The sequence below is a fragment of the Podarcis tiliguerta genome, assembly GCF_965153285.1.
Source record: "Podarcis tiliguerta genome assembly, chromosome: 4".
NCBI classification, from domain to species: domain Eukaryota; kingdom Metazoa; phylum Chordata; class Lepidosauria; order Squamata; family Lacertidae; genus Podarcis; species Podarcis tiliguerta.
The window spans coordinates 1,244,279-1,257,144 of record NC_139537.1 but is presented as its reverse complement, the minus strand read 5'-3'; the positions used below and the strand labels follow the sequence as shown (position 1 = coordinate 1,257,144).

The following is a 12,866-nucleotide window of genomic DNA, read 5'->3' as shown; positions in this document are numbered from 1 at the left end:
AACAAATAGCCAGCACGTGTAGACACAAAGTCAGAAAAGCTAAAGCACAGAATGAACTCAGGCTTGCTAGAGAGGTTAAAAGCAACAAAAAAGGCTTCTATGGGTATGTTCGTAGCAAAAGGAAGAACAAAGAAACAGTGGGGTCACTCAGAGGAGAAGATGGTGAAATGCAAACAGGGGACACAGAAAGGGCTGAACTCCTCAATGCCTTCTTTGCCTCAGTCTTCTCCGATAAAGAAAACAATGCCCGACCTGAAGAATTTGGAGGAAATGATTCAGCAGAGGAAACACAGCCCAGAATAACTAAGGAGATAGTACAAGAATACTTGGCTAGTTTAGATGTATTCAAGTCTCCAGGGCCAGATGAACTGCATCCAAGAGTATTAAAAGAACTGGCAGATGTGATCTCAGAACCACTGGCAGTCATCTTTGAGAATTCCTGGAGAACAGGCGAAGTCCCGGCAGACTGGAGGAGGGCAAATGTTGTCCCTATTTTCAAAAAGGGGAAAAGAGAGGACCCAAATAATTACCGCCCAGTCAGTCTAACATCAATACCAGGGAAGATTCTGGAGCAGATCATTAAGCAAACAATCTGTGAGCACCTAGAAAGGAATGCTGTGATCACCAATAGTCAGCATGGATTTCTGAAAAATAAGTCATGTCAGACTAACCTGATCTCATTTTTTGACAGAATTACAAGCCTGGTAGATGAAGGGAACGCAGTGGATGTAGTCTACCTTGATTTCAGCAAGGCATTTGACAAGGTGCCCCATGATATTCTTGTAAAGAAGCTGGTAAAATGCGGTCTTGACTATGCTACCACTCAGTGGATTTGTAACTGGCTGACTGACCGGACCCAAAGGGTGCTCATCAATGGTTCCTCTTCATCCTGGAGAAGAGTGACTAGTGGGGTGCCACAGGGTTCTGTCTTGGGCCCGGTCTTATTCAACATCTTTATCAACGACTTGGATGATGGACTCAAGGGCATCCTGATCAAATTTGCAGATGACACCAAACTGGGAGGGGTGGCTAACACCCCAGAAGACAGGATCACACTTCAAAACGACCTTGACAGATTAGAGAACTGGGCCAAAACAAACAAGATGAATTTTAACAGGGAGAAATGTAAAGTATTGCACTTGGGCAAAAAAAATGAGAGGCACAAATACAAGATGGGTGACACCTGGCTTGAGAGCAGTACATGTGAAAAGGATCTAGGAGTCTTGGTTGACCACAAACTTAACATGAGCCAACAGTGTGACGCGGCAGCTAAAAAAGCCAATGCAATTCTGGGCTGCATCAATAGGAGTATAGCATCTAGATCAAGGGAAGTTATAGTGCCACTGTATTCTGCTCTGGTCAGACCTCACCTGGAGTACTGTGTCCAGTTCTGGGCACCACAGTTCAAGAAGGACACTGACAAACTAGAACGTGTACAGAGGAGGGCAACCAAAATGGTCAAAGGCCTGGAAACAATGCCTTATGAAGAACGGCTAAGGGAGCTGGGCATGTTTAGCCTGGAGAAGAGGAGGTTAAGGGGTGATATGATAGCCATGTTCAAATATATAAAAGGATGTCACATAGAGGAGGGAGAAAGGTTGTTTTCTGCTGCTCCAGAGAAGCGGACACGGAGCAATGGATACAAACTACAAGAAAGAAGATTCCACCTAAACATTAGGAAGAACTTCCTGACAGTAAGAGCTGTTCGACAGTGGAATTTGCTGCCAAGGAGTGTGGTGGAGTCTCCTTCTTTGGAGGTCTTTAAGCAGAGGCTTGACAACCATATGTCAGGAGTGCTCTGATGGTGTTTCCTGCTTGGCAGGGGGTTGGACTCGATGGCCCTTGTGGTCTCTTCCAACTCTATGATTCTATGATTCTATGATTCTATGAATTCTTATGAACTTCGCTTAGTCTATTAACATCCTTATATCTTATCAATTCAAAATTAAACATGTTCAGCATCACTTAACTTATATTAATTCCTAAGCCAATCTGTTTCCTGCAAGCTATTTCCAATTAATTTAACTTCACAAATTTAGCTAAATAATCATAAAATAACTTGTTCATCTTCTGTATGCCACTCCAACAAATAACTTATACATTTTCGACAAATGTTTACCTTTATTATCCAACTCCTGTGTCTCCACCTTGGATTTTTCAGAAGCAAAGCCATTTTTCTTATCCATTTTATACAATTAATTTGGTGGTAATGTAACCAGTTTAACTTATCTTTAATTTGTCCAAATGGTTTTAATTTATATCCTTCTTCATCTTCCATCAGTAAATCAGAATATCTCGACCATTTGGTATCCATATCTAACTTTTTCTGGGCCTTTGCCTCCATTGGTGAAAGCCATCTGGGTGTCTTTCTTTGTAAAAGATCTTCATATTTTATCCAAACATTATACAACGATTTCCTAATTACATGATTTTTGAAAGCATTATGGGCCTTTACCTTATCATACCATAAACATGCATTCCAACCAAACACATTGTCAAAACCCTCCAAATCTAATAGATCTGTATCTTCTAGTTGCACCCACTCTTTAATCCAGCTGCTGCTTCAAAATAGATTTTTAAATCTGACAGAAAAAATCCCCCTCTTTCTTTAGAGTCTGTGAGTAATTTATACTTAATTCTAGGTTTCCTCCCCTGCCAGATAAATCTAGACAGAGCTTTCTGCCATCCTTTAAATCATTTTACATTGTCTATAATTGGTAGGGCTTGAAACGAAAAAAGCATCTTTGGCAACACATTCATCTTAATCGCTGAAACCCGGCCCATTAATGACAATTTTAAATTTGACCATATCTCCAAATCTCTCTTGATTTCATTCCATAATTTCTCATAATTGTCTTCATATAAGTTCAAATTTCCCCCAGACAGATTCACCCCCAAGTATTTAACTTTTTCCACAATATCTAGGCTCGTCTTTTCTTGTAATAATTTTCTTTCATCATTATCCAGATTTTTCTCTAATACTTTGGTATTGCTCTTGTTTAATTTAAATCCTGCTACCAGACCAAACTCTTGTATCAGCTCCAGTGCTTTGGCCGCACTGGAGTCTGGATCTTGTAATGTCAATACTAGGTCAGCCACAAAGGCTTTTAATTTGTACTGTTTGGATCCTACTGTAATGCCTTTAATTTGTTCATCCTTTCTAATCATACTTAGCAAGACCTCAAGAACTGAAATAAACAGCAGAGGGGAAAGTGGGCACCCTTAACTGGTTCCCTTCTCAATTCTAATTTCCTCCGAAACCACATTATTTACATTAATTTTAGCTTTTTGTTCCTGATAGATCCCTCTAATACCATTTAAAAATCTTGGCCCACCCCCATACTCTCAAAATTATATAACATAAACTCCAAGATATATTGTCAAAGGCCTTCTCTGCATCAATAAACATTAACATTGCATTACAACTCTTTCTTGCTTCCATCTTTTCCAGGATATTCAACACATTTGTAATATTGTCTTTCATATGTCTTCCAGGCAGAAATCCTGCCTGGTCCTTGTGGATATACTTAGATAAAACCTTCTTTAGCCTGTTAGTCATTATATTTGCAAAAAAATTAGAATCCACATTGAGTAGGGAGATTGGTCTATAGTTTTTAACATTGGATCTACTTCTACCAGGGGTTGAAAAAGCCAATCTTTCGATGTCTTGTAATATTTCGCTGATAGACCATCAGGTCCCGGTGCCTTGCCAAGTTGCATTGAGTTTTCCATCTCCATCATTAATTGTTCATAGGTCGCTCAATTCTTATTCATATTTATCTTTTTCACACTCATTGCCTCGAAAAGTGAGAGCCACCATGGTGTTATACGTTCCAATAGATTTTTAAATCTCTCCCATACTTCATTTTTTAAAAAAACACACATAATTTTTATTAACAGGCCAATCATATCACATTATTTCAAATCACATTAATTCCAAATTATACAGCCAGATTTTTCAATTTTGTTGGGGGTATCCATACATGAAGCTCCGGACGAGGATCCAAACATCACTTCTATTACTGCTTTAATTAAACAGTTCTATCCAGTTCTATCCAGATAGTCTCTTTTTTACTTTCTTCATCTTCTTGTTGTTGTTATATATTCCTTTCTTTGCGATCTCTGATAATCTTCACAGGCAGGTTGGAAGCAAACATCGTCTGCGTGGGTTTTACGCACTCCACAAGTCATATCTCATAATACTCACATAAGGCAAAGAAAAGTTTTTTCCTCCACCCCCCTTCTTCACTCCAGACATACCAATCTCTTAATGGCGCTTCATCGCTTGATTTATTTGTCCTTGCCCGCCACCCCGATCCCAGAGATCCATTAATCAGCAGTCTTATCCATTAATCCATTAATCAGCAGTCTTATCTCCCAACCTTTGCTTGATGTATGTGCTTTAGCTTCTTCCAATTATATATTTCCAATTGTATTTTCGAGCTAAAGCGAACCAGCACGTGCAGATTGGAGAGAGCGTCCGGGAAGAGCCGACTTCACCGAGGGCTGGTGCCAAGTGACCGGGGGTGCATTATGGCCACCGCTGGCAAGGTAGTCCCCCTCCGTCTCCTTGGGGGGTCGGGAAGACTGCATACTTCCCATAGCAGCCTCTTAATTACCTCGTGTGGGTCGGAGAGATGTTATTGTCGGCCATCTTCCAATGCCCCTTCTTCCCAAGGATTCTGCTTCTCATACTCAGGAGAAAGATAGGCAAACCGTGGCCAGTGTGTGGGGTGGGGGCAGCGAGGAAATCCTGACACACAAATACATCCCCATGCCCCCCACCTCTGAGAAGCCGGCACAGGGGGGGGCGGAGAGGAGGGGGGCCCGGCGCGCGTCCTGGGGGCAGGGCATGCCACTTGCAGGAGCATAGTGCCCAGCACGGGCCCGGGGGGGGGGGTCTGCCGAGATGGCCCCCTCCCGGGATGCAACTGCCGGGGGCGATGCGCTCCCCCCGCATCGCTCTTCCTCCGCCAGTGCCTACGTGCCTCGCTAAAGTCTCCAAGCTTCCTGCTCTGCTCTGTTTTAAAGTTGACCTCCTTAAGCAATGTTTTCTTGAAGATGATTTTTTAAGATCATTGTTTTGTTCACTTTGCTGCACTAAATGTCCTCTGTATACTTAAGCTTCCTTTGTGATTTCAAAATATTGAGTTTGGGGTGGGTGGCTTAGCCTGTATGATGCTGGAGCGAGTCCCTTCTCATTCCTGGACCCAGCGAGGGTTGAAATCCTTTGCTGAAGGAGCCAGGCAGCTTTCTGGGCCAGCGAATGGCCGGAGGGCGCCAGGAAGGCGCTTGCTCTCCGCCCGAGGACACCTGGCTGGCAGTCAGAAGGACAAAAGCCACAGGGGGAGCGGCTGCTTCCAAGCCTGGGACGGGGGAAGAACCTCGCCTCTGCTTCGTCTGGGAGACAGGGATGTCCATCCCGGATCACAAACCCCCCAAAATAAATTAAGGGACGAGCGGGGGTCGTGCCCTTTCGATACCCTCGGAAGGTTAGGGGAGACCTGCCCCTTTCCCCCCATAGACCTCCGCCTGGGACCCCCAAAGGGCGACTTGCCGGGTTTGCTGACCCTCTGGCGTTTTATTTTGGATCTGTTTGTTTGATGTTCCAATGAAGGTGGTAAATTCTTTTGATGTTATTATGGGTGTGAATATGTTGGCGGGGGTGTTTATTGGGTTGTATTTGTTTTCATTTGACTATGTGTTTTGTGTTTTTATATCGTAATTTCATCCTGTGAACCCACAAATTTAATGAAGAAATAAATGGATAAAACGAAATGAATTCCCCCCTCTCTCTGCCGATTAAGAGGCAGCTCCGTCCCCGACACCCACCTGGAAAGAGGCAGGGAGGGGCATTGCGGGGGGGAGAGTGGCCCTTGGGGGTCTCCCTGGGTGGCCATGTTGGTACCCCCACCCCTTATTCAGAGGGATGGAATCCAGAGCAGGGGAAGGGTCCGCATCCCCCTCTGAGTCTTTCGCTCCCAATTTCCCACAAATCCCTCCCTGTGGAAAGACATCAGATGTCAACCTGGGTGGCCTGAAAGACAGACTAGACAGTTTCGTGGAGGAGAAGCTCTAATGGCTCCTAGTCCGGCTGGCTCTGATCTCCCTCCACCATCAGAGGCAGCGATGCTTCTGAATCCCATGTGTATATTTGCCTTGACTGATTCCGGGGACATTTCAAGGGGCGCAGAATCATCTTTCTCCTGAGAAACGCCTGCCTGGGACCTGAACTTTTCTGGCTGTAGGACTTTGGGTCCCTTTAGAAGTCCTCAATTCTTTCCGCACTCCTGTCCCCTTTTGTACACCTGTTCTGCTTCAAAGCCCATATTTTGAATGAAGCTCTTTCTCAGGGATGCAGAACCTGAGGTCTTCCGGATGTGGTCTGACTCTGCTTCCCATTGGCAGGCAGTGGGCTCCCAATCCCTGCCCTTCTTGAACCTCCCTGTCTTCCTACCTTTGCCGCTTCCAACTCTCCCTCTGCTGTTCTCTCCCCACGCTGTCAAACCTGAATGTGAGCTCCCTGGGGCAGAGTCCTGTCCTACATTCCAAGGGCCCTCAATTGTTAAATGGCAAAATAATAATAATAATAATAATAATAATCTGAAAGTAGCCTTAATTATCCTCAATTGACTCACATATCCTCAAGAGCCAAGCCATTGAAACTCTGTCTGCAATGCTTTCTTAGGCCCTGCTTCCTCCCAGACAACATCCACACCTTCCTCCCTAATCTGGCCTTGGACACGGCTGTCCGACCTCCGGCCCCCATAACCAGCAACTCAGAGCATAGAATGTTTAAAATTCACATTGTCAGGAAAGCATTGTTTAATGTATGGACTAGATATAAAGATCTTTTGGGAAACAAAATTCCAAGGTGGTTGTCTCCAATGGAAGCAAAAGCTTTAAAGAAACTCAATATGGAGGCCAACTGGCCAAAATATTGGGAGATTTTAGAACAAGACGGAGACAAATTGAAACTACAGAGCTTTGATAAATTAAAAAGTCCGAGATTGGCTTCATTATCATCAAATAATGGAGGCATTTAAAATGGATAGAAAAATTGGCTTCCAGGTGGAAAAATCAAAATTGGAAACAGAACTGTTAGAACCCAAAACAGAAATATTATCAAGAATGTATAACTTGCTGCTGAAATGGAATACACAGGAAGAAGAAGTGAAATCAGTAATGATTAAATGGGCACAAGATGTTGGTCATAATATAATGCTAGCTGACTGGGAACGGTTATGGACCACTGGAATAAAGTTTACGGCATGTAATGCCTTAAGAGAGAATATAATGAAAATGATTTACAGATGGTACATGACACCAGTCAAGCTAGCAAAAATTTATCATATGCCTGATAATAAATGTTGGAAATGTAAAGAATCTGAAGGCACCTTTTTTCACCTTTGGTGGAGGTGCCCAAGGATTAACCAAGCAACAGGAGCTCACCCCGTCACGGGGATTTGAACATCTGACCTTCTGATCAGCAAGTCCTAGGCTCTGTGGTTTAACCCACAGCGCCACCCACATCCCAATATCTGTGAGTAAGACCCATCAAATTCAAGAAGACACCCCTCTAGCTAGACACGCCGACCATTGCGCTGTTACTTGTTGCCCTTAAATCCCATTTATATTGGCCATGATTAACTTGGTTTTGATGAGTTCTAAGCTCAACAAATTTAGTTTGGAATCCACTGTATGTTCTTATCTGTCAAATGGGAATAATAGGGACTTCCTTTGAAGGACTGTGATAGATTATTCATTGCTAACCATCAGGCAGCATTTCTGGGCTTCTCAGAGGTGCCTAATACATTGCCCCCTTATGCTCCTGATGAGCTTTGCAAGTTGCAGCGCCATTAAGAATGGCCATGCTCGTCCGCCATGACAAGTGCTGCTAGAGAAAGCAGAGATGGAAGGGGGTGTCCTTTGCGGAGTCTGAAGGATTCACCCAGCACACACTTTAGCCCATGGGGAAAGAACACATGGCCCCCCCCCCCCCAGACCGTGGCTGAATGCATTCCCAACAACCCAAAGGACAGGCTGTCCCCCAGCAGACAACTGAGCAGATCTCCCACTGAAGATTCATCCTTGCTACCAACCTTGGGGCGTGTAGTCGTGTGAAAGTGTCAGCGGTGTCTTGACAGAAATCTAAGCTCAAGAAACCTACGGCACCCGAGGTTATTCAGCGCAAGGAGCGGAAGTGATTTGCAGGTGATTTAAGTTTCTGCTGTTGATGCAATCGTAATTCCTTAGCAAAAGCAAATCAAAACATTAGTGGAGTAACTGGTGCATTGCAAGGCAGAAAAGACCCTCAACGAGAAATGTTGGAGGGTATGTGATCCTGGCTGCTGAAGATGGCTGGAAGGTCGTTTGTCCCGTCAGCTGGATGAGCTGATCTGCAGAGCCAAGAGGGGCTCTCTGGGCCGTCTATAACTGAGGATCTGGGCTTGAGTTCCCCAACTGAAGCGGAAGGTAAGCCGGAGCAGTTGCTCTTTTGCTCAGCCTGTTAGATATAGTCAGTCTATGAGCATTTAGGAAAAGATGCTGCGATTACTGAGACCCAGCATAGGTTTCCCCAAAATAAGTCCGTCAGACCAATCTGATTGATACTTTCTCTTTTCTAGACAGAGTTACAAACTTGGTGGATCAGGGGAATGCTGTGGACATAGTGTATCTTGAATTCAGTGAGGCTTTTGACAAAATCCCCCATGATATTCTAGCGAGGAAGCTGTTGAAATGGAGAACAAGGTAACGATTTGGTGGATTGGTGGATGGTTGACTGACCGAACCCAAAGAGGACTCCTTCATGGTTCCTCATCAACCTGGGGAGAAGTGATAAGTGGTGTGCGCAGTGTGCTGTCCTGGGTCTGTTGTTGTTTGACGTCTTTATAAAGGACTTGGATGAAGGAATTGAGGGGATGCTCATCCAATTTGCAGATGACACCAAACTGGGAATGGTAGCTAAAGCTGCAGAAGACACAAACAGGATTCAAAATGACCTTAACAGTCAACCAAAAACTCTTTGGGATTAAGAATTAAGACCCTAGGAGCTGGGCAAGGTCAAAGCAGAGGCGAGCTTTTGGGCAGGGGTTTATCGCAAGTCTCCTTGGCCCTTTATCCTGCACCCGACAACAGCTGCCTCTCCTTCAACACTCCCCAAGTCCATGGCACATATTGGGCTGCTTCTGTTTTCAATGTGCATTTTGCGTTTTTACGTTGTGATTTTACCCTGTGAACCGCCTGAGACCTGCGGGTATAGGGTGGCCTACCAATCTGGATGATGATGATGATGATGATGATGATGATGATGATGATGCCGTCCTATCATGGCTCCTTGTAGCTGCCTCTTCTCTCCACTCAGAGCTCCCCTTGCTTTCTTCACAGGGCTGGAACAGGAGCTGCTCAGGCATCCCTTTCTGCAAGGCTGTGGTGCACGGTCCCTGCTCCGGGGTCCTGATCCTGCAGCCCCTTCTCTTGACCACCCATGGGCTCCCCCCCCCCGGCTTGCTGCATGAGCTCCATATGCAGGGATGACTTTGCAGATATGCCCAGCCTCCTGCTGAGTCAGGCCTGGCTCCCCCTGATAGCTCCGGCTGCAAGCGGCCGACCTGTTGCTCAGGAGGAGGGGAAAATGACTCTGCTGCAGATCACCCAAGCAGCAGCGATTCCGACACAGCAAAAATATACTTTCGCCAAGTGAGCATTGGAATAAAAGGAGCATAACTCAGTCTGCAGGAGCATCACTGGTTGTTGGTGAAACCCATTTGACAACAGAGAGAAATTGAACCTTTCGTGTCCTCAGGCCAGTGGAACTCTCTGCCACTGGAGATTCAGGGGGCACCTTCCATGCAAAGCTGTAGTTGCCTGCTGAAAACATTTCTATTCCTCCCAGACTGTGCAGGCAATTAAGAACGCATCGTTTTGCAAATGGTTAATTGATGTCTGTTGTTCACTTTTTCAAAGGTTAAACAGGTATTATGTCTTTATTGAGGTAAATCTCCTGGATATACTTTTGTATGACACAGTGGTGTACAAATATTTTTATAAATAAATATGAAATATTTTTATAAATACCTATGAATGAAGGAAATAAACAAATGAGGAGATCTGGGCTCCCGTTGCTCCCACTGGCCAAACGGATGTCCAACGGAAGCCCCCCAGCCCCCCTCACCCTCCCGTGCTTTGCTCTCCCCTCCCCCAGTCACAGGCACTCAGTGGCTCAGAGCATATCCCCTCAACTGTGCCAGAACAAATGGGACATCTCATATTTCCCTGCGTGAGCATGGCAGTCATTTGGGGCCCCCTGCTCTTATGCGGTGTCGGAATGCGATCTCCCCTCGAAAAAAGCACATTGGGGGGCCAGGGACCTTGTGTGGGTCACGTGATTCACGCAGGATTGCGGCCCCAGAAGATGGGGTCCGGTTTCCCCCCATGTGGCATTTGACAGTGTGACATTGACTGGCTTAAAGGAGCCTGGTAGCCACTGTGCCCAAGGGCCACGGAAAGGTCTTCTTCTGCTGCTGTGAATGTAATATCTTATTCTGAAATATTGTTTTGAGTTTGGGGTGGGTGGCTTAGCCAGTAGGATGCTGGAGCGAGTCCCTTCTCATTCCTGGACCCAGAGAGGGGTGAAATTCTTTGCTGAAGGAGCCAGGCACCTTTCTGGGCCAGCGAATGGCCTGAGGGCGCAAGGAAGGCGCTTGCTCTGCGCCCGAGGACACCTGGCTGGCAGTCAGAAGGACAAAAGACACAGGGGGAGGGACTGCTTCCAAGCCTGGGACGGGGGGAGAACCTCGTCTCTGCTTCGTCTGGGAGACAGGGATGTCCATCAAGTTAATCATGTTAATCATGGCCAATTTAAATGGGATTTAAAGGCAACAAGTAAGAGCGCAATGGTCGGCGTGTCTAGCTAGAGGGGTTTCTTCTTGAATTTGATGGGTCTTACTCACAGATATTGGGATGTGGGTGGCGCTGTGGGTTAAACCACAGAGCCAAGGACTTGCTGATCAGAAGGTCAGAGGTTCAAATCCCCGTGACGGGGAGAGCTCCTGTTGCTTGGTCCTTGCTCCTGCCAACCCAGCACTTCGAAAGCACGTCGAAGTGCAAGTAGATAAATAGGTACCGCTCTGGCAGGAAGGTAAACAGCGTTTCCGTGCACTGCTCTGGTTCGGCAGAAGTGGATTAGTCATGCTGGCCACATGACCCTGAAGCTGTATGTCGGCTGCCTCGGCCAATAAAGCGAGATGAGCGCCACAACCCCAGAGTCGGCCACGACTGGACCTAATGGTCAGGGGTCCCTTTACCTTTACCCTTTTACTCACAGGTAACTCCCATCACAGAGAAATAGATACCTCTGGCAGGGCTTTAGGGCGAGTTCCTGGGAAATTTGAAACTGCCCTGTCAGATTGGACCAAGCTCCATTTAGCCCAGTGCTCTGTCACTGATGGTGCTCAGCCAGGGCATGAGGGTGATGGGTTTTGTCCCCACCCTCAGCAAGGATGGGGAAACCCAAATCTTCTCAGGCTCTGGACTAAACGTACAGGGAAAGCACATGATTTCCCCCAAAGACTGCTGGGAAGGGTAGTTGACCCCCTCAAAGAGCCACAATACTTCACAAACTGCAGCTCCCGTGATTCAGCTGGAAGCTGAATCTCTTTCTTCAGTGCTGGAGATGGGACAATGTTCTCTCCTGCACCTGAAGGCAGCAAGCCAGCTTGGGGGTGGCAGGCTGTGTTTGTCCTACGATGCCTCACCACTGTGTCCTCCAGCCCAGCATCTGCCCCTGAAGCAGCCACCTCACTCCCCATGACAGGGGTGGCCCTGGGCAATCCTGGCCACATGCCCTGATCTGTACCAGGGCCCAAGAAAGCATTGCAAACAGAGTTGCAATCGCTTGAGGATAATTGAGCCCATTGAGGATAATTAAGTGCACTTACAGATGATGATTATTATTTCACCATTTATCAACTGAGGGCCCTTGGAATGTAGGACAGGACTCTGCCCCAGGGAGCTCACATTCAGGTTTGACAGCGTGGGGAGAGAACAGCAGAGGGAGAGTTGGAAGCTACAGGGGTAGGAAGACGGGGAGGTTCAAGAAGGGAAGGGATTGGGAGCCCACTGCTTGCCAATGGGAAGCAGAGTCAGACCACATTCCGGAAGACCTCAGGTTCCCCATCCCTGAGCAAGAGCTTCGCTCAGAATATGGGCTTTGAAGCAGATGAGGTGTACAAAAGGGGGCAGGAATGACGAAAGAATTGAAGACTTCTAAAGTGACCCAAAGTCATACAACCAGAACAGTTGAGGCCAAAGGCAGGCATTTCTCAGGAGAAAGATGATTCTGCGCCCCTTGAAAGGTCACCTGAATCAGTCTGGGCTAATACACACAATCAAGTTTTATAGGCTTGAGAAAATTGAACAAACAATTGCAGAATTCTGGGGACTTGAAGGTCTAGAATGTCTGCTGAAAGTTCTCTTGGAAATTCCTAGTGCTCCCTCACAGAACTCCATTTCCCAAGGTTCCTTAAGACTGGGAATGGGCCAAAGAGGACCCATGGAGTCCAGGATCCTCTTCTCCCAATGGCCAACTATGGACCCCAATGGGCAAGCAGGATTGGAGCCCCAGAGCCTCTCCCTTGCTCCCGTTTCCTGCAAGTGGGATTCAGAAGCATCGCTGCCTCTGATGTTGGAGGGAGAGCAGAGCCAGCTGGACTAGGAGCCATTAGAGCTTCTCCTCCATGAATCTGTCTAGTCCGTCTTTCAGGCCACCCAGGTTGACATCTGATGTCTTTCCACAGGGAGGGAGCCACTGCCAAGAAGGCCCTTTGCCTGGTACACTGTAACTGAATCACCGGAGGAGGAGGACC

At 46.5% G+C, this 12,866-nt stretch overlaps 1 protein-coding gene across 3 annotated transcripts in view; it reads right to left on the bottom strand.

The window, feature by feature from the left end:
- LOC310675813 (uncharacterized protein) overlaps positions 1-12,866 on the bottom strand; it is a 52,703-nt gene that overhangs the window by 20,646 nt on the left and 19,191 nt on the right. The window lies entirely within an intron of this gene.